Source organism: Podarcis cretensis, assembly GCF_951804945.1.
Source record: "Podarcis cretensis genome assembly, chromosome: 17".
NCBI classification, from domain to species: domain Eukaryota; kingdom Metazoa; phylum Chordata; class Lepidosauria; order Squamata; family Lacertidae; genus Podarcis; species Podarcis cretensis.
In genome coordinates, this window is record NC_137187.1 from 15,900,366 (window position 1) to 15,922,349 (window position 21,984).

General features: G+C 42.0%; 1 protein-coding gene across 13 annotated transcripts in view; it reads left to right on the plus strand.

The window, feature by feature from the left end:
* PALM2AKAP2 (PALM2 and AKAP2 fusion) overlaps positions 1 to 21,984 on the plus strand; it is a 222,086-nt gene that overhangs the window by 175,911 nt on the left and 24,191 nt on the right. Inside the window, exon 1 of one of the 13 annotated variants that reach the window (XM_079959172.1) lies at positions 13,296 to 13,564. The exons of the other annotated variants lie outside the window; for them this stretch is intronic. The gene's annotated coding sequence lies outside the window, so the exon portion shown is untranslated. Of the gene's footprint in view, positions 1 to 13,295; positions 13,565 to 21,984 lie in introns of those variants that run through there. 13 annotated transcript variants of the gene reach the window in all.

Genomic DNA, 21,984 nt, shown 5'->3' on the forward strand with positions numbered 1-21,984 from the left:
TGGCAAGCAACATGAAATGCTTGGCCTATTCCAATTTAGCATCTAGTCCCTTAGTATTTACTTTAGCGTGTGGCTTGTCCAGAGGAAGACACTATCTGCCCTTTCCCTTAAAAGGATGGAGATGAGTCAAGAGGTCATAACAGCTGCATGTTCCTGTGGGTAAACAGAGAGATGGGAACTGCTTCGGACTCTCCCCTCCATTCCTTGCATAGCAGATGCTTGAATATCATGCTGATGAAAATAGCCAGAGAACATTTAACAACTTGACCCCCAAGACCGTGGCTAATTTCTCCCACCATCAGTGCTATCTTAAGCATCCATTTTACATAAACAAAAGCATGACTTGACCATCCATAATCTGCAGATACAATGTTTGGGCTGGTTATAAAATCACAAGAAGACACCTGTATTTTTTATTTATTTATTTTGCTGTAATCAACACTCCATTGCCTAATGATCACTTTGATTTTTGCAGTCATATACACTTGGAGAACCTTACTTTAAAAATACTATGAATACAAACAATTCTTTACTTATTTTTGATGCAACTGTGAGGGCTACTGATTTTCTTTTTAAGTAAAGGAAAGCTAGGAACACTGATGCAGAAGTGCTCCGTGAAGGCGCATTGCTCGCATCTGTCTTCAATAATGAATAGGCTGGCATGGAATGTTGTCTCTGTAGTGCTAAGAATGTCTAAACTCTTAACCAGCTGCTGCTGCTAGATTAGGGTGTTTATTACCGAGCTATTTCTAAAAAGGAAAAGAGAGAGAGGGGTAGTCGTCTTTTAACAACAACAACAACCCCAAACTCAAAACTTTTTTCTAGTTCTGTTTCAGATGAATCTGAATTAAGTGAGAGAGGAGGCAGGCACTGCATAAACTGCCATAACGCCTTTCAAACTCACAGTTATCCAGTTATCCAGACTTTGCAATGCAGTTCTCTAACCAACCAGTGTTTACAAAAATGCATATGCTAGGTAGAAGTGAATATATAAATGAATATATTAGTGAAGATAATATATGAAAATGCATTATATCAGGAAAAATCGCTTAGGGGAAAAACATCTGTGCGTTACTACAACTGCGTACCCAAAAATGCATTTAATAGGAGGCATATGCACTAAAATGCTGAAGAATTTCCTTGAAGATTTTATTTAAAAAGACAATTTGCAAATTACTGTAGAAATGTGGAGAACCGAATTGAAGACTGGGAAAATGAGAAACCGAGAGAACCAAAATTGACAGATTTTTTCATCCTTACTCTGCAGAGACCTCTTCCCTGTTGCATAGCAAACGAACCTTGTTGAACCCCAACAGAATGTTCCCTTTACTGAAAACAGCCACTGGTGGCATTCTGGGGAAATGCTTTGAAACAGGAACTGAAGAGAGGGGAAATGTTATTTGCTCCCATTGCTGTTAGAGATGGAAGGAAGTGTATCTATACTGGGATCCATGGGGCAGTAGGGGCAAGGATTTTATGCCATGCAATTCAGGATATTGTTTCCTGCATTCATAATGGATAGGATTGTCTTGAGTTCTTTTCCCCCCTACCCCCGCCTAAAAAAAAAAAAAAAAAAAAAAAAAGATATCTTAACACAGTTATCACTTCGGGAGAAATACTATTTGTCATTCTTGGTAAACCCCACCCCCTCACTAACTAGCTGTCTTGTCCAGTCCCACTTCAATACTACCTCCAAAACTAAGGTGAATTCTAGCCTATTAAGATCTTAGAACCATGGGCCAGACCCAAAACTTACTCAGACTGTTAAGTTGTGGGTGAACATATCAGACGACACAGCGATTCTTCAAACAGCTCTTGTTTATTCACAGGCCAGAACAGAACTGAACTGAAGGGTTCAGCCAGCCTGCTTATATAGAGCTCCACTAGAACGCAACAGTAACAATTTTCTGTAACTATCCAATCACTGAACGTTACTTTCAATCCCTTATTTGCATATGTGGACCTGAACTATCTACACTATCCCCCTGCTGGCCCAGGGTGAGAACTTCAGTACATAACACATACTCTGGCCTTTCTCTGTACCAGAAAATGTACATGAAGTTGTATAGCAGGTATTGCCATAGTGCCCGAAAAAAAGTCTCTGTAAATATCCCTCACAATTGGATTGGATATCAGGGTTGGAGGAGAGGTGCCAAGAGTTAGTTTCTCTTGAGTGTGTGCAGCAATGGCTTTCCCCATTGATGGGGTGGCTTGTTCAAATGGTTTGTTCAAATAAGTCAGCTTCATAACCCAGAGTTTGGACTTGGCTTGTTTGAAGCAAACCATAAATTAATATTAACTACAGTTTGGACCAAGGGACGCAGGTGGCGCTGTGGGTTAAAGCCTCAGTGCCTAGGACTTGCCGATCGAAAGGTCGGCGGTTCGAATCCCTGCGGCGGGGTGCGCTCCCGCTGCTCGGTCCCAGCGCCTGCCAACCTAGCAGTTCGAAAGCACCTCCGGGTGCAAGTAGATAAATAGGGACCGCTTACCAGCGGGAAGGTAAACGGCGTTTCCGTGTGCGACTCTGACTCGCCAGAGCAGCGATGTCACGCTGGCCACGTGACCCGGAAGTGTCTCCGGACAGCGCTGGCCCCTGGCCTCTTAAGTGAGATGGGCGCACAACCCCAGAGTCTGTCAAGACTGGCCCGTATGGGCAGGGGTACCTTTACCTTTACCTTTTACAGTTTGGACCATGGTGGAAAAGGAGTGGGAAGATTGCCTGAGCTCGAGACTTGGCCACAGCTTATCCCCATCAAAAGGAATTATGCTTTATCATGATATCCAAACTGGCCCATGCAGTCTATTGTCAAACTACAGCTTGGAGAAGTGGGAGCTTCAGAGGTTATCATCCTATTTTTGCTAATTGAGTTTGAGCTAAGCTCTTCCCAGGAAAAAAAAGCCTCTTAGTGAATTACTTATTCAGTTCCTCTGGGTGCAAGTGTGATGGTTGTTACTGCAGCTTATAATTGAAGCACAAGAGACCTTTGAGAAATATAACTTCAGCTCTTTTCCTTGTGTTAAATGTTCCCAATGAAAACCAAACCAAGTAGCTGAGAAATTCAGTGTGCCTTTTGCCATTTGTTTGGTGAAGTTGCCAAAGATGTTTAGGTACACAGCGCCATGGCAGGTACTCTGCCTTTCGATGGAACAAGATTTGAGGGTAAGAAAATAATTTGCTTTGTGCTGTCTGAAATCACAATATTTTCTGAATTATGAGAAACATTTGTTGGCCTGTGTTGTTGTTGTTGTTGTTGTTTAAGAATGTGATGTATGATAACCAGTTTTCTTTCTGGTTTTCATTTTGCAATAATTATATGTTTATATAATATCACTGATTATGCACATACAAGCAAATACATCTACTGACAAAACTGTGATCCCTATCTGAAATGTAAATGAGGAACAGTGTTATTAAAGGGGAAGAAGTTTTAATCTAATACTTTAATTTTATAATTCATTGTGCCAAGGATTTAAACAAAATGTTTCAGATTCCAGAACAGCATTGCACCCCCCACCAGCTCTGATTATTGCAAGTTTTTATTATGTTCTGTTGGTTTCAACAGAGAAATCTCTATCATTTTGACAAGTAGGATCTGTGTCAAGTTTTCATGTGTTAAGGGGATGCTGTGGAGGGTGGGCTGTTGTGCACAGAGACTCATGGAACATTGCACCCCTTGTTACTGAAAGCCAGGCCATCCTGTGTCTGTGGAAATAACATATTTTGTCATTGCCCATGCTAGCATCCCCAAGTGCTTTACGCACACCCATAGGAATAACCAGCAAGTATTCACTTACGTAAGAGAAAGTTAAGGGGTGCCCTTGTGGACAATGAGACTTATACTAGCTACCTGACCCTGGTGGCATTGGCCATTTGAGAATCAATAGCCTGCTGATTTGTGTGTAGCATCACCTTTTCATCTGCATTGACCCATGCAAGGTTCTGTTTCTTGGTCAGTTTGCAGTGTGACAGAATGTCAAGAACTATCATTGGTTGGCTGGTTGTTCCCTGCAGCTCAAGAGAGGTAAAAGGTGAGATAAGCCAATGGCTGTTCATGCCTAGGAGTTTTGTGCAGGAGTGTACTGGTGATATTCCAGAGCATCCTTCCCCCAACTTGGTGCCTCCTGTTGTTTTGTACAATTCACATCATCCCCAGCTGAGGCCGATGATGGCGGTACAATATTCCAAATCATCTTAAGGGCACCAGGTTGGGTAAGGCTTCACGGTGCCAGTTGCCAAGAGTTGGGTTGCCTGGGTTGTGGCAATTTCTGCAATTCCGAATGGAAGACTAGGGAATAGCAAGATCAGCATTGTACTTCTGAGAGAGCACTCCAGTGCTCATTGGATTCTTCTTCTTCTTCCTCTTCTTCCTCCTTCTCCTCTTCCTCTTCTTCTTCCTCACTTGCTTTCTCTTGCATAGTTTACTGCTACAGTGCTCCAGACAGGGGAGATGGGTGGAGCAGTAGTCTGGAAAAAACTCCTGAGGCACTGCAAAGTCTCCCATTCCAGTTCACACAGCATGGCAGTGTCTGAGAAGGGAACACTTCTCAGTTCCTTAAATTGTTTAATACTCCATCCGCCTTCTAAATCAGATTACCTTGAGGCCACGTGGATGAAAGATATATATTGCAACAGTAGTGCTGATATATATATATATATATATTTAGAATAGTGGGAGAGCAGGAAAGTTTGGAAAAGTCTTGATGTTTAATGTGGTGAGTGACTGGGAGATCATGTGGTTAACTGTGCAGTCCTATGCTAGTCTGCTCAGAAGCAAGTTTTACTCCCAAGTAAAAAGATAGTGCTACTGTGGTTTTATAATTTGTTGGAAGCCATTCAGAATGGCTGGGGCAATCTGGTCAGATGGGTGGCAAATAATTCATTGTTGTTGTTGCTACTGCTGCTGCTGCTGCATAAATATAATCTGGGAGATCTGCAGTTCACTTTTTCAACCTAGCTTAGAAATCACTAGATAAGTAAGTGGCATACTTCCTTTGGGAAGTTCTTGGCCACACTTTCTGAGTCTCCCATCTGTAATACAGGCCAACCTTATAGGGTTGTTGTAAGGAATACAGTGAGGATGCCCTGACCCAGCCGTTGATAGGGGTTGACCGGGAAACAGCTTGGATCCAAAGCCGTCTCAGTCCCCCTTACACCCACAAACTAGGGAGAGATTTAGACCAGCTTAATGGAAGTTCATTGATTTAACTGGGTCTGTTCTGAGTAAGACCAATATTGGGTACCACCCAATATATTTTACTTAATTTGTTTCAAGCATGGTTCTAGTGACCTTCATCGTATCAGATTTCAGGGTGGTGGTGTACAACATAAAACTTGCTTTTAGTTCTTTTCATCTGTTTAGATCCTACCTTGTTTGTGTATGCTTCATTCATGTTTTTAATTAAAGGACAATGCAATTAATTGATGGAGCATATGGGGGAGGGTGCGGATAGAATAGCTGACATTAACCTGCTGCTATGATTAGGCAAAAGGGACGCGGGTGGAGCTGTGGGTTAAACCACAGAGCCTAGGACTTGCCGATCAGAAGGTCGTGGTTCGAATCCCTGCAACGGGGTGATGGCCGAGTTTGGGGATGCCTGGTGTAGACAATACTGAGTGAGATGGTCTGACTCCATATAAGTCAGCTTCATCTGTTCTTGATCTCTGCTGCTCATAACCTGTTCAATGAACAAATGAGAGGGTTCGGCGGTTCGAATCCCCATGATGGGGTGAGCTCCCATTGCTCGATCCCTGCTCCTGCCAACCTAGCAGTTCAAAAGCACGTCAAAGTGCAAGTAGATAAATAGGTACCACTCCGGCGGGAAGGTAAACGGCGTTTCTGTGTGCTGCTCTGGTTCGCCAAAAGCGGCTTAGTCATACTAGCCACATGACCCAGAAGCTGTACGCTGGCTCCCTCGACCAATAAAGCGAGATGAGGGCCGCAACCCCAGAGTCGGTCACGACTGGACCTAATGGTCAAGGGTCCCTTTACCTTTACTATGATTAGGCAAGGAGAACATGTCCTATGCAATTCTTTAGATATTACATGTGCAATAAGAAGTAGCTCTTTTTATTTACTTTTAAAGTTGGCTTAGTGTTTTTAATTGTTTTTAAGTGTTTTTAAGTGTTTTAAGTGTTTTTAGTGTTTTTAAGACTTTGAAAAGTCTTGGAAAATGCAGTTGGTAACAGAAGTGCAGGACTGCAAAGATTATTTTATTTATTTGTCTTCACAATGGAGAATAAGTTATATTTCTGAATGTACAACAGCAGTGTAAATCAGGTGCAATCTTTTTCACTTTCTGAGAGAAAGTGGGCACTACATGCCACATACCAATTTGTTTCCAGAGAGTTATAGGAGAAAATTCTTTCCCCCCCCAGAGAAGACGAAAGAGGAAATGGGCAGGCAGGGAGGGAGGAACCATGATGGGATGCAAGAATGGGAGAGGCTTTTTGGAAACATCAAGAGCCACATAAAATGAAGCTAGGACTTCTTGTGGTTGCTGAGGCACAGGTTGCCAATCTGTGGTCTAAATAAAAGGATGACTTCTTTCTCTGTAATCCGTTTTTGTTTTTGTTTTGTTTTTTGTTTTTGTTGTTGCATTCATTCTTTATGGTGATCTCTGCCGTGTAACTAAACAATGCATTAGTCAATCAACACATTCAAAGTACTTGGAAAAGAATTGCACTGGAAGCGTCAATGAGTGCAAAAAGGAACTTGGATGCTATCTTTAAGTTTCTGTTCAAAGAAGCTCTCTGGGGAACTTCTGCTGCTGACTGAAAACGTGATGTCACGTGCCCTAAATGTTTTCTTATCTTGCAAAACACTTTGCTTTGCTAGATATTTAGTTTCTCTTCAGGCTAGATGAGTGCCAAGACCCATGAGTGGTACTATGTGGAGGACTAAACCTCTAACGAAGTAGGCTTAAGGAAAGGAAAGTAAAATTGTGTTGTGAATCAGGGTGGGTTGGAGGGGGGTGTCCCTTACTGGACTGCTCCTTTTTCTGTAAATGGGTTTCCCCAAAGCAAAACAAAATTCCAGTAGCTTGCCACCAGACAGGACAAACCTCCTGCCATACCCATGTCCATTCAGCCATATGGGGGAGTTTTTGAGTCCTTTCCCCCAGGTCCTTGCCTTCCAAAACCAGCTCTAACATAAATAAACAATGAGAGGAGCTTTGGACTTAAGTTCCCAGCCCCAAACCATCACCAGAACTTGTGAAGTGTCTTTAGGACACAAAACGTAGACTAGTCATGCCATTTTAGCACACGGGGGGGGGGGGGGGATTGATGAGAAGTTCCAGATATTTGCCTTTTAAAATCACTATAGCCAGATGTCTAAATATAAATTACATTGGGAGGGGTTAACAGTAGAAGTTTAATAGAAGGCAACAATTAGGCTTGTAAATAAAATTACTAAAGCCAATCTAACTTAGCTGGCAAAGTTCCTTGCAGAGACAAATTTCTGAGAGGGAACCATCTTGGGACTTCTGATCACATGCTTCCCAAGAATGCAAAAGCTTGAGGGTAAAACTTCACATATTTATGGGAATCTGAAGCCCATAGGAGCCAGTCTACTTCCTAAAACTGATCGGCGTTTGACCTGATGGCAAAATGAGACACATGTCTGATGGCAGTCGTTTCTTTGGCCAACCCAAAAATTACTGTGAGCCTAGTTGCACTTTCCTAGTGACTCTAAACTTACACTAAAGAAGGCTTGGCAGGGTCAGCTCTGTCAAGCCACTGGATGGGTGGAGATTCAAAGGCACAGGACAGGGTATGCTTATTCATTCCTCGTGGCTGTATCAGAATATAGGGGCTTCTCACAAGTTGGGTTCTCTGGAATGGTGCAAGTTTCACACCAACATTCTATGCAGCAGTAAATATCCATAAAGTGCTTGCTGATTTCCTAGACATGTAGAACTAAAAGCAACTACATTTCCCCACCCACCCATAAAACCAGAAATATTTTTTTCCCCTTGAATGTACTGTTGACCTGGGAAGAAGAAATTCCTGTTAGAGTGAATGTAGCATGCTGCTATCATATTGCATAATCAGAATATTAGTTTGCACTGATAAAATAAACACATGAGACATATGGGACGGGAAACGTTTGTTTTAGTTGAATGGATCACTTTAATAGCATATTGTTTTACAATGCTTCTTGTGGCTCTTTGTACTTTCGGTTAAGACAAGCAAACAAAAGCTAGAGCTTGCCAAAATATAACTCACATTATAAGAAAATTTCTGCTTGGCAGTTATTTGCCTTCCCTTCTTCTTCATTGTACAAGTGTGTTGGTGAAAGGTGCTCTTCATAGCCTGAGTAAAAAATGTAATAGTCCTGTTTATGCTACAAATGAAATTATATGTTACGATAGAAAGAAGTAGGTTCGAAAGCTGGAACCGAAGATGTGCTTGCATGGTAGATGGTGATGGAAAATCCAATGTGGAAGGTTCTTTTCTTTTATTTCCAGTGCAGATAACTGACTCTAAAGATGTGCTGCTATGTTTTTGTATTTTTAGGATTTTAACATTTCTTATTGCACTATATTTGCACCACATTTTCGTTTCTCAGTTTCATCATTATCGATACGGTATTTATTATTTTGTAAAACACTTAAGTTACTAGGTAAAGGTAAAGGGACCCCTGACCATTAGGTCCAGTCGTGGACGACTCTGGGGTTGCTCATCTCACTTTATTGGCCAAGGGAGCCGGCGTACAGCTTTCGGGTCATGTGGCTAGCATGACTAGGCCACTTCTGGAGAACCAGAGCAGCGCACGGAAACACCATTTACCTTCCCGCCGGAGCGGTACCTATTTATGTACTTGCATTTTGACGTGCTTTCGAACTGCTAGGTTGGCAAGAGCAGGGACCAAGCAATGGGAGCTCACCCCATCGCGGGGATTCGAACCACCGACCTTCTGATCTGCAAGTCCTAGGCTCTGTGGTTTAACCCACAGTGCCACCCATGTCCCTCCTTTAAGGTACTAATCGATGTATATTTTAAAAATGCAAATTTATATTTTAAAAATAAATATACAAGTGATGCTAATTCAAGCTTTCAGTTGGTTTTAGCACCACCACCACTAATAGTAGCTGACTTCATAGAGTCATGATCTGTTGCCAATCCCATTTTAAGGCACATCTTGCCTTCAGAATGAATAAAAGCTGCAAGATGTCAGTAGCAGCAAAAAAAAAAAAAAAAAAAAAAGTTTGGGAACCACTGCATTAACAACTTGGGACTGGTTCATCAATATTGACTAGTATTCAATTCAGCTTAAGTTTTACACAGAAGTGGACATCTTGAAATTATATATCCCGAGTTAGTCATGTTCATTAATTTCAGTGGGTCTACTGTGAATAAACCCAATTAAATACTACCCAATAATAATATTATTTTCCCCTAAGTAGCAGTACAGAGATTTTTTAGTGGAAATTAACCTGGATGCTCTACTATCCTATCCTGTCCTGCCCTGTCTATCCTATAGTTACTGTAGGTTTATATAACTGAAGCATTATCCCTGATACCCTAATTTTCTATGTGCAGGGAGGTTTCCCCCCAGCTCATAGCCAAGTATTCAGCCTTGAACCTGAAGTAGGTCATTTCAAGAGAGACTTTAACATTCAATCCTGCTGAGTGTTCAAACTAACACACAACTTTAGAATGTAGAAGAGAAGGCAAGTGTTGGCCAGAAGACCAGTAAATACTTGCTCACACAGCAACACGTCCCATTGAATTATGTGCGGGTTATTAAGACTAAGTAACTGTGCATAGAATCTCAGCCTAAACATTCTATAGCTCAGAATAACAAGCAACACTGATTGATACCTGATTATAAAATGAAACATTTTTTAAAAAAAATCTAAAAATCACTCTTAGTTAATGTGTGATATGTCTCCATCTTGCTTTTTCAGTCCTGAGATTAGATTTGATGTCCATGTTAAGAGAAAGACCATATAGGATGCTGCAAAATATGTCTATTTATAGGGAAATCCTATTATTCAGTTAATGGTTCCAGTGGTGTTTTTGCACAATGTATGCCACATTTCATTCTGAAGACGCTAGCTCTCCATACATGTGCTTTTTTACTTGTATGAATGCCATTTCAGATTCAGTGCAGATAGACTGATTTGTAGAAAAGAATATACTGGGACAATTTCTCTTTCTCCCCTCCCCACCCCTCAAAAATAATGTAGCATCTACAGCTATTCTTTAGAGGCTTGTGTTCTCCAGTCTACCCCATAATTGCATTAGCATGTAAATGTCTTGATGGCCTGGTTTCCTGTGCCATTAAACTGACTTCAGGCACCTTAGGATGCTTGCAATCGAGGGCAGTTCCTTTTTGGAAAACACCGTTGCATTGGATTGTTTTGCCTGCCACCCCAGACCGAGGTGAGGAGTTAAAACATTGTGCATTTCTTATGCCTGAAAATGAGCAACAAATAATGGGCACTGAAAATAAAAGGGAATGTTTTTTGTTCTCTTCTGAACTTGTATTTATAGCCCAGGGATTTCACATAATTGGTTTTGCTAGATATAAATTATTGGAACACACTGCATTGTGTGAACTACACTTTCCTTAGGAACAATGAATGCTTCAGTTTCCCTCGCTATGATGAATTGTATAGCCTATATTTTCAAGCAACGGTATATGCACACTGTTTTGCTCATCTAGCTGACACTCGCTACAGATTTAAATTGGTTTTGATATTCGTTCCCTCTCCTCTGGGAAACCTGGGAACTATAGTAAAGTTGGAGGGGCAGAGAGAAGATACAGCACTCAGCACGACTACATACAGTGGTACCTCGGGTTACAGACACTTCAGGTTACAGAAGCTTCAGGTTATAGACTCCACTAACCCAGAAATAGTACCTTGAGTTAAGAACTTTGCTTCAGGATGAGAACAGCAACAGCAAGAGGTCCCATTAGCTAAAGTGGTGCTTCAGGTTAAGAACAGTTTGAGGTTAAGAATGGACCTCCAGAACGAATTAAGTTCTTAACCCGAGGTACCACTGTATGTAGATATGCCCTCATACTATGATTTGTATACACCTGTTTTATCGTGTTTTTAATATTCTGATGGGAGCCACCCAGAGTGTCTGGGGAAACCCAGCCAAATGGACGGGGTATAAATAATAAATTATTATTATTATATCATACTAAGTTAGGTGCCCTGATAACCATAAACTGAGAAGGGTTCAGGTGTATAAGTTGGGGCTTTCACCTTTTAAAAACACATAAAAGCTGAGACCTCGTCTTTTCTGAGTAACATGGCCCAGTAGGAGGAACCAGCATTATTATTTTTTGCCAATCTCCACTCTGCACAGTTGCTCTGAATTTTGAACAGCAATTACAATTTTGTATGTTGATCTCTATCATGATACAAAGTTGCATGAGGAGTTACATTTAAGTGGCAATCCTAAATATGCTTACTAGGAGTAAGCTGTATTTGAACAGGGTTTCAAATATTATTATTAATGTAAATATTATTAAGACTTATATACCGTCCTTCATCAAAATATCTCAGGGCAGTTCACAAGACAAAAAACTAGATAAAAGCACAAATACAGTTCTACCTTGGAAATTGAATGGAATCCATTCCAGAAGTCAGTTTGACTTCCAAAACGTTGAAAAACCAAAGCAAGGCGGAAGCTCCTGCAGCCAGTCGGAAGCCCTGTCAGACGTTCGGCTTCCAAAAATAGTTCGCAAACTGGAACAGTCACTTCTTGGTTTGTGGCGTTTGGGAACTATGCTATTTGACTTTCAAGGAAGTTAAAGCAGAAGCAACAAAACAATGCCACCCCAAGCACATTTAAAAGGCTGTAGAATATTAATCAGCTCAGGGCCTGGTTCAAGAGGAACATTTTTGCCTGGCACCTAGAAATAATGATGATGCCAGGTGAAACTCCCTGGGGAGAGCATACCACAAATGGGGAGCCAATACAGAAAAGGCCTGTTCTTGTGTTTCCGCCCTCCGGACCTCTCATGGAGAATTATTATTATTATTATTATTATTATTATTATTATTATTATTATTATTATTATTATTATTTTATTTATTTGTACCCCACCCATCTGGTTGGGTTTCCCCAGCCACTCTGGGCGGCTTCCAACAAAGATGAAAAATACACTAAAATGTCACATATTAAAAACTTCCCTGAGAAGGCACATGAAGAAAGGCCTCCGATGATGAACACAGAGTCCAGGTTGGTTTATATGGGAAGAGGCGGTCCTCTTACATGCCTTGTAAAAAAGCGTCCCTCAGTGTGTTAAAATAATGACATTAATATTTCTTTGCTTCATATGCTGCCACCACTTCTGGGTTATTATTATTTTTTGCATTCAGCCTGCATCTTTCCTTTCCTTTTTACATCTTTCAGTACTGTGTACGTTTAGGATCCTCGTACAATCTTGCGAATCAGGGCTGCAACAGGATAACTCTGCAGTTGCACCCCCATGTCGCTTTCTAAATTTAACATAACAAAATGATGTGATTTTTGTGGCTGCAGTCCGTTTATACATGGTAACATCATGCTTTCTGACAAAAAAATAGAGAGACTTGGGCTTTCAGTGGCATCACAAATTCTAATTGTGGGGCTAAGCAGGTTGGTTGCTTGGTTGGTTGCTTGGTTGGTTGATGGATTGATTTCTAGACCGTTTAACACATAGCCTTCCAAACTGTGTGTCACGACAGGTTAGTGTGTTGGCTGCAGTGTGTAGGTGTGTCGCCATGCAAACACTCCCCGTGCTCCTCCAGGGGCTGGAAGGTGTTTAGTTTAACCTCTGGTTTGCTAGCAAAACTTAATTACTGTGTCGTGAAACAATGCATGTCTAAAAAGTGTGTCACTGACATGAAAAGGTTAGAAAGCTCTGGTTTAACATATTAAAAGTATTTCTAAGTTGTGTCAGGGTAGAATGTATTTGTATTCAATAGTGGACATAGTTGTTTTGTTTTATAACATAATGTTTCATAAAGGTGGCAAAACCAGTGGTAGGTCACTGTGAGCAGATACAATCTCCTGTAACTACAATTCCCATCACCCTCAGCATGGCCAGTGATCAGGGATTATGGGAGTTGTAGTCCAACATCTGGAGGATGCCATGCTGGCTGCTCTTGCTGGACAGTTTGCACCACTTGCCATCCTGAAAACTGAAGCTGATACTTTCAAACTTTGAAATATTATGGTTTGGGTTTTATTTCAATTGTGTTTGGTTACAAATGGAGCTGAAACAACTGCCTTTGTGGGAGGTGGAAAGTGATGTCAGCGGCAGAGTGAGCCTTGCTAGAAGTTCCTATTTTGCTATACAGTACTGCAGAGACTCAGCCTGACATTTACTTTCTAACATTTCTTTGTATGAATGGATTGAAGGCGGGGAGCTTGTGTGTGCTCTCTCCCCCTCTCTTTCCCTTTCTATAAACCAGCCCCCAGCCTTCTGACATCACAGTCCCATAAGGAGGCAGAGAAGGAATTTGATTTCAATGAGCTAAAAAAAGGAGTCTTTGTAGGGGGTGGGGGGGTGGGAGAGGCACGCGTCTGCTTCAAAGATCCTGGGCATCAAATGAGGTAAGCTCCTGTTTCTTATTCTTTCCTTACTCTAGACAGCACAGGTTGTCCTGTCGTTAAGTGTTTTGTTCCGAAGAGTGCGTTTTATCATAAAGGCTGCAGGCAGCGTGGTTGAGGTTTAAAAGAATATGTGGCTCCCGTCTGCTGCAAACTATGCGGTAACGGTTGCAAATGTTATGTTTCCTTTTCCTGCCTTAATAACTTAAGACACTTCTTGCTTGTCCCAACCAAAATTAATCAGTTAGATGAAGTTAGCACGAGTGGAGGAAATGCTCTGCGCCTTTGCAACATGCAGTTTTCAGAAGTAGCCTGTAATATTTTAGGAGAAATAGGTCTCTAAATGATTGCAGACCCATTTCTGAGCTACTCGGAACAGCCTCCTTCTCCTGCTGCTGCAGTGCAGTGTAATGTACTTGGGGTTATCAGCGGGATCATGCAGCTTTCTCCTCCTTTTCAAAGGGCTATTTTAAAACACAGCTTATACTTTTCTGCTACATGAGACCTTCTTGAGTACAGCAAATGGATACTGGAGAAACACAATAGGGGTAGCTAGCCTCTTGGGTTTGTACAGCACTTGTGAGGTCTGTTTCTCCTTTGACTTCTCTCTCGCTCTCTCCCTTTCTAATAATGCACCCATTGATATAGAGAGTGTGTTTAATTGTGTCTGAAAAAGCAAGCATAGAATGGTGCCTTTATATCACCATTCTCCAAGCTGCCTCACACTGCTTCGCTATTTCTTTTCGTTCACTTAATTTAGTAGTTAAAACACTATTTAGGATTGTTATCCCAAGTTCTTCTTGTTACCACTTAACTTGTTCACCGATGATTTATCAGTTTGTCTGGGAAAATTATTTATCTCTCCTCTTTCCTCCCTCCCCCCCAGTTGTTTTTAGTTCTCCCCCTTCTCACTTTCTTTAAATAGCATCTGTCTTGAGTTGTTTCTTGTTGTATGATATTCTGGAAACTAGACTTACCGTCTACAGTTTTAAAAAGTGCGCATCTGTCTTAACACAATTGCCTTCGAAAGATTAGACCATTTATTTTTATATAACCATTTTGGTGTGATAATATATACTTCAAACAATTTTTCATTTTGCTGGTTTGGTGTGGGGGCATCTTGCTTTCAACTTACACTAACCCCTCCAAATTTTCATATATTACCCTACCAGACTTTTAGGAGATTCTTGTTCTGAATAGTTACTTTGCAACATGCTTGTTGAGTTTGTGCCTTCCTTTCATCATCCACCTTTTCTGCCTAATGCAACATTGATGAAAATGTGTTAATCAAATAAGTACCTTAACATAAGCCAGATGTGCTGCTTCTGACTTCATTGATGGCTTTTCATCAGGAAATGGAGAATCGGTGGCTGCCGGGAGGGAGCAGCAGGAGGAGTGGGTTGGAGAAGGGAATGTCTTATTCATTAGGATTCCTTTGGTTCCTTTTGTCCATACAAGGAGGAGAAGAGCAGTTTCTAAATCAGGCTTCCAGTGAAATGAGCTGGCCTGGGGAATGGTTGGGCGAATGGTTAAGAAAACATAGGGAAATTACTGAGCTTATACTGCTAGTTAGTCGTCACATGGTAGGTCATATGTTATAGCCCAGATACACCAATGGCATGTAAAGAATTTGACGGCATCCTGTTATACTTCCTTCTTGAAAGCAGTGTTGGAAGTCATTCTTTATTAACCTTTCCACACCCCAAAAGAAATAGCTGGTTTTGTACTTCAGATATGAGTTTTTCACTAACAGCCACTACCCTTCAAAAATGACAAAATGCTTTGAAAACCACAGTGAGATCCCAAAGGACTTCGTGACACAGGATGTGGTCTGCTTTTCTCTCTTTTTTTTACCCTTTCAAGAAAGAAATGATAGCACACGCAAGCTCTTTAGCATGCCCAAAGTAGCTGTTTATGCCAATTTGCTGAGTTCAGCGTCCAGCAGATCTACTTTGCTTGTTTTGCCAAGACTCTGGGCTCATCTGCACTTCCATTTGTCCCATGATTTCTTCAGTTTGTCTTGTGATTTTATAGGCGTGGGTCTGAACAGTTTTCAAAATTAGCCAGGCGCATTTTGCACCTGGCTATTGGCCACTTGCGACCATGTGAAGATTCCTGGGCGCCAGGATAGCACCTGAGATCTCCACCATCTGGAGGTGCATGCCTGGGGATCATTGGATCTGGACTGTTTTCACACACTAGCAACACATCCTGTAGAATTCTATCACTTATGTTTTGTCTGCACAATGAGAATTAATTTCTGGAACCAAATTGCTTTTTCTGTACAGCCTGAGCAGTGAACAACGTTATAGTCAGTTATTGTAGTTTGTCTTCAGTTACCCAACCCCACTGCCCTGCTCACAGTTGTAAAGAGTATTCTTACATTATGAATGGTCCATGTCACCAATTAAAAAAGAGAGGTTGGAATAGGCCAATATATAATGTGGACTGTCCCTGGATCAAGTGACTTTTCTTTTTTAAGTTTTCAAAGCTCTTAACCTAGCTCAAGGTTGTCATCCGAGCTAGCCAGATGTTTAACTGAGAACCAATCACAGTCAATCCATCATTTTAAAAGTAAGACTTTAGAGCTGTCTTCCTCAAAATGGCAACTAGACATTCTGTTTTGGCGACTGCAGCCTTGGTTTAAGGAACCATTTGGCCCCTAGCTTACATATCTGAGTTTCTAACCCTGGGCCTGATAGGTTTTCCTTTTGTCTCACCAACTTTCCCTTGGGGAAACCCACTGTATACCTCTGAAGAAAACCTGATTGGCATTTGTTACAATTCAACAGTAAATAACAGGTTTTCCCAGGGAAAGTGACAGGGCAAACGAAAAACCTCTTGGACCATTTTTCCCATGCTGGGACTCCCAATACCAGAAGTGACTGAAGACAAAGGGGCTTGGCAAGAGATGCTGAATGGAGACAAGTCATGAGAGGGGAAGAGTTTAGCTTCCTTCACCCATGTACCCATTTTGCTTTGAAGGCTGGATGTCCCTCATCCTATTACTTCCTGGCTGGGTCCATTCTGGAAAGCACAACAGTTTGGCCTTAAGGTCCCAAATGTCCAAGCAGCGGATTTTTTCTTCCATCCTGATCACTGGAAGTTCCTTCCAAAAATGTGGCCCTATTGAAACAGTTGGATGCATTTGCAAGACCCAGGTTACACAGGTTCTTGCATGACAAGAGGTTGCAAGTAATTCAAAGTTGTTGGCTGTTTTGCTTTTTGATCCCTGTACTACCTCTGTTCTGATTTCCATACAAGCTCTGCTTCTCAGACACTAAACATTTTGTGGAATAGGAATTCCAAGAAGTGGGGGGTGGGGGGAATGTGCTAATAGTTTTCAAAAGCCACAAATAGTTGCAGTTTTACTCAGTGGCGTAGCGTGGGGGGTGCAGGGGGGGCCGGCCGCACCGGGCGCAACATCTGGGGGTTAGGGTTAGGGATAGGGTTAGGGGGCGCAAATCCAGGGTTAGGGGGCGCAAATTACTTGCCTTGCCCCGGGTGCTGACAACCCACGCTACGCCACTGGTTTTACTACAGTACATTGCATAAATGTCACTGCTACATAGCAGCTGGAATCAAAAGGCAAAACAAGGCATGTGAGTGTGGAATATGCTACACTTACTAAAAATAACTCCTACGGAGTTTTAATTCTGATTACTTCAAGATGGCATCAGTAGAACTTTTGAGCACTGAAGCTATATGCTAATGTAGTGAAACTAGTCTGTTTGCATGATCTGTTCAGAGGGGAAGGTGGATTTCCATTTCAGGAATGGGCTCCCGTAAGGACAAAAAAATAAGTCTGATTAAATTTTTGTTTGTTTTACTATCACTGGCATCACTTTTTAACTGATGGAAAGGAAGTGTGGACTCTCAAAAGGGACTTTCGCCCCCATTGACCTAATTAGTAATTACAAGCATGTTCAAGCATGGCTTTCTGATACATTATTCAAGCCTCATCCTGTGTATTCTCAAAAGTTTATATTATCCCTCCTTCTTATTCCTATGGCAAGAGCACCCATGCTCTAGAAAGGCTGCTATCTTTCTAGATACTCATGGTCCAACTCTAGAGTCTATGTGACAGTGTGAAAGAGAAACCCTAACTGTTGAATGAGTGTCTCCACTCCCATCGTTCTGCTCAGACACTGAGATCCAGCTCCGAGGGCCTTCTCGGTAGTGGCGCCTGCCCTGTGGAATGCCCTCCCATCAGATATCAAGGAAATAAACAACTACCTGACTTTTAGAAGACATCCGAAAGCAGCCTTTTAGGGAAGTTTTTAATGTTTGATGTTTTATCGTGTTTTTAATATTTGCAAGTAGATAAATAGGTACCGCTCTGGTGGGAAGGTAAAGGGCGTTTCTGTGCACTGCTCTGGTTTTGCCAGAAGTGGCTTAGTCATGCTGGCCACATGACCCGAAAAACTGTCTGCAGAAAAACTTCAAGGCATATATATATATATATATATATATATATATATATATATAGCAGAAGCTGCTTTAATGGTGCTATAGCTGAGTTCTGATTTACTATGCAGAAGTAATTCTCATTTATTTTACTGGGTTCTAATAGCTAATATTAGGACCTATTTTTCTCACTTTACCTGGTATTTATTTTGACCCAATAATATGTCACATTTATATGGGGCATGGTCAAGTCAGACTTAAATCTTTCCCATAGAAATCTATGAGACATCACAATGGCTAAGCATGCCCTAAACACTCCCATTGAAATAAATGACATAGAAAACTCTGGTTGCTTCATGTTTGCTTTTTTAAAAACCAGTGTTTTATTTATTCATTCAACTTCTGTATCTGCTGTTTTTAATCTTGTGTTGGTTAGAGGCTTCTGGGCAACTATTTTCATTAGCCTCTTGTACATCTGGATTTGTAAACATATGTTTTAATTAAAAGGATGGTCACAATGGCAAGACCTTCAGGAACTGTGTAATGCCATAATTGCATGTCCTGATTTTAGGGTCTAAAATTTAGGTAGTCAGATGTGTATGAGAAAATTATGTAATGGGAATATTATCAGTATGAGGTTTCTTCTCTAATTATTTCACTAACTAGTAGTCAAACTCTTTTACCTTTTTGCTTTGTGTGCTAAACACAGAATAAGTTGTGAAATGACTGCAAAGCATCATATTTTAGTAAGGCAACAAGAGCAATCAGGGAAATGGAACAAGCTTGCAAAGCAACATCTGTTTTATTTTAATAGTTCATATTGCACCAAGACTTCAGTAACAGGGCAGATGACCTTTTCTCTGTGAACAGAGTGGCCTTGGCTTCCCATTGTTAGGATGAAACCACGTATTACATGGTTGTTTTTCTTAGAGAAAATATATTTCAGAAAGAGGCAATTTTGAGTGGAATGGTGGTCAGGGGAGGTTCCTCCTCTCCCCCCCTCCCTCCCTCTCTATCTCTCTCTCTCTCACCATGTATGTGACTTGTAATTCTGTCAATGTAATTATTGAGTGTAGTGACACCGACAGAGAAGAACAGTATTCGGCAGCGGTAGGCAACTTGATACCCTCCAGTTGTTCTGGATTATAATTCCCATCCTCCCTGTTCATTGGCCATATTCGCTGTGGCTGATGGGTGCTGGAGATGAGAACATCTAGAGGGTGCTTATGGGAAAAAAGACATAACATTCCAGATCACCCCCACGGATAAGAGATTGGGAGTGGGGTGCAAGCTCCCTCTCTCTCCCTCCCTCCTCCCCTTTCTGGTGTGTAATGGTTATAAGGGGTTGCTTGTGCGTAAATTACCGCCACTCCTGGCTAGGTAGCCTGGTTAAACCTGTTCTGGCTGGACAGCCCTTCACTTCGTGGCTGTTCAGTCACTAGCAGAATCCGTCAGTGGGCGTTTCTTGAACTTCTTCCAGCAAAGAAGTTCTTTGACGCCAAGTCTACGCCTACTTTCCCTGCGTGGAAGTCTTCTGCGCAGGGTGGGTGTGGGTAGCGAAGGACCCGTGCTCTCCCCGCTGGTCTCCAGCGAAGAGTCTTGGAGACCCCTCCCCGATTCTGCCATCTGCCCTCCTCTATCCCTGGTGTTACGCTGATTTCCTTCCCCAGCCGATGAGCTCCCTCTCTCCCTGCTGGGCCCCTCTCCAGCATCGCTTGAGAGCCTTGCCTCCACCTCTGGCTCCGATGTCAGTTCCCTGACATGGTGTAAATTCTCTTTCTGCTTCTTTCATCACCTTTACTATGATTTATCGTTATGTGTGCATGTGCTTATTCTGAGCAAAGTCCTTTCTCCTTAGCCAGAACTGGAAGCCAGGGTTTTAAAGCAGGGTTAGGACTGAACCATGGTTAACTGTACCTAACATCTGCTTCAGCTGCTTCTCCTGTTATAAGGAGTGCTTCCACAAGTCCTTTGCCACTGCCTACACATGCTGTGTCTTGTCTATGTCCATGCTACGTATGAACCACCAGTTGGATTCCACTTGTCCATAGAAGTCCATGGGAGTGGCCACCGAGACCTTATAACTCCGGTCCTGAAAGACCTTCATTGGCTCCCAGTACATTTCCAAGCACAACTCAAAGTGTTGGTGCTGACCTTGAAAGCCCTAAACGGCCTCGGTCCAGTATACCTGAAGGAGCGTCTCCACCCCCATCATCCAGCCCAGACACTGAGGTCCAGTGCCGAGGGCCTTCTGGTGGTTCCCTCGCTGCGAGATGTGAGGTTACAGGGAACCAGGCAGAGGGCCTTCTTGGTAGTGGCGTCTGCCCTGTGGAACACCCTCCCATCAGATGTCAAGGCAATAAGCAATTATTTTACTTTTAAAAGACAACTGAAGGCAGCCCTGTTTAGGGAAGTTTTAAATGTCTGATGCTGTATTGTTTTTAATATTCAGTTGGAAGCCACTCTTGCAGGCAGAGTCCATTGATATGTCTATATAAGCAAACCCCGAAGCCCTTCATGAAAATCATCCAGTGTTTTTTTGCAGGGAGGAAAGAAATCTTGAGAAGCATCTCATCTAGTGTCCTTAGGTAGTGATATTACTGGCCAAACAGTAGGCAGCAGAGGGAATAGCATTCATCACTTCTTTTGCTCAGAGAAGTAATGGGTTACAGCCCAGTGCACATTCGCCTTTGCTGCAGTGTGTTCAAGCGCTAAGGAAGCATATTTTTTTTTCCAGCTTGCAGTGTGCCTGTTCTTGATCACTGTTCTAAACTGATGAGAGTTTTTGTTCTATATAAACAATGGTCTGATAGCTTTATTGGCCAGAGGCTAAGGTGATGTTTGATGTGTCACTGGGAGATCTGCGAACATGTCAAAACTGTGAATGTTTATACGGAAGCACGTTTGTCTGTAATGCAACATATCCAGGAAAGGAGACAGGGAAATAACCCCTCATGGTCCTGTGTAGTCGTAGTATCTGTAGAAGCGTCAGAACTCTCAGATCTTGCAAGACTATATATTCGTTATTATAGAAATCACAGAACACTAGAGTTGGAAAGGACCACAAAGTTAATCTCTTTTCAACCTCTCTTTCACTCAAAGTGGGGCTCAAACCCACAACCCTGAGATTAAGAGTCTCGTGCTCTACCAGCTGAGCTATATGAGCAGCATTCAAACTGATAAAAATGGCTCTGTTGCAATAAGCGGTGGCAGGGGAACCTCCCTTAAAAGCTCCCATTTGCACTAAATGCAGCTTTTTTCTTATGTTCATTGCAGAGGGGGGATTTTTGTCAGGAACATGCCTAGGAAGGTTAAAGCCCCCCTCTCTAACACCGTTGTCCTAACGAGAATCTTCCCTCAACACTACAAATAAAATTAAATCCCAGACATGGTTGCTAAACATGAAATAAAAGTAATGTCCTTTTTAACTGTTAGTTTGCTAACTGTCGCTAGATCATAGCCATATTTGGCATCCAGTATCTAAACTGGGGGGAAACCAAAGAATGTGACTCCTTACATGCGGTTTGCATTCACAGTCCCTACTATCAATGGGCCTCATTAAAGCAAAGAGTCTAATTGGCCAGCGCCTGAAAGACATTGAACGGCAAAACAACCTGACCATCTTAAAGAAACTGTGCCCATGGTATACCTACTTTCCCCCTTCTCATTTTGACTCCCCAGCCTCATATTTGTCTAAATTAACCATCCCAAAATACAGACGTGCCTTTACATTGGCTAGATGGGATGTTCTTCCTTCTGCCGTACTCGAAGGTCGTTACCAAAAGACTCCATTTGAAAAACGACTCTGCCCATGTGGAGATGGTAACACGGAAACAGTGTCCCATGTCCTTCTATCCTGCCCTATTTACAAAGACCTAAGGAATGAGATTATTACTCCACTTATTCTCTCCAACCCCGGCCGTTCACCAGACATTACACTGTATTTTCTCTTATCTGATACGGATAGTCAGATAACAGAGAAGGTCGCGAGGTACATCGAGAGAGCTGTGAAATTG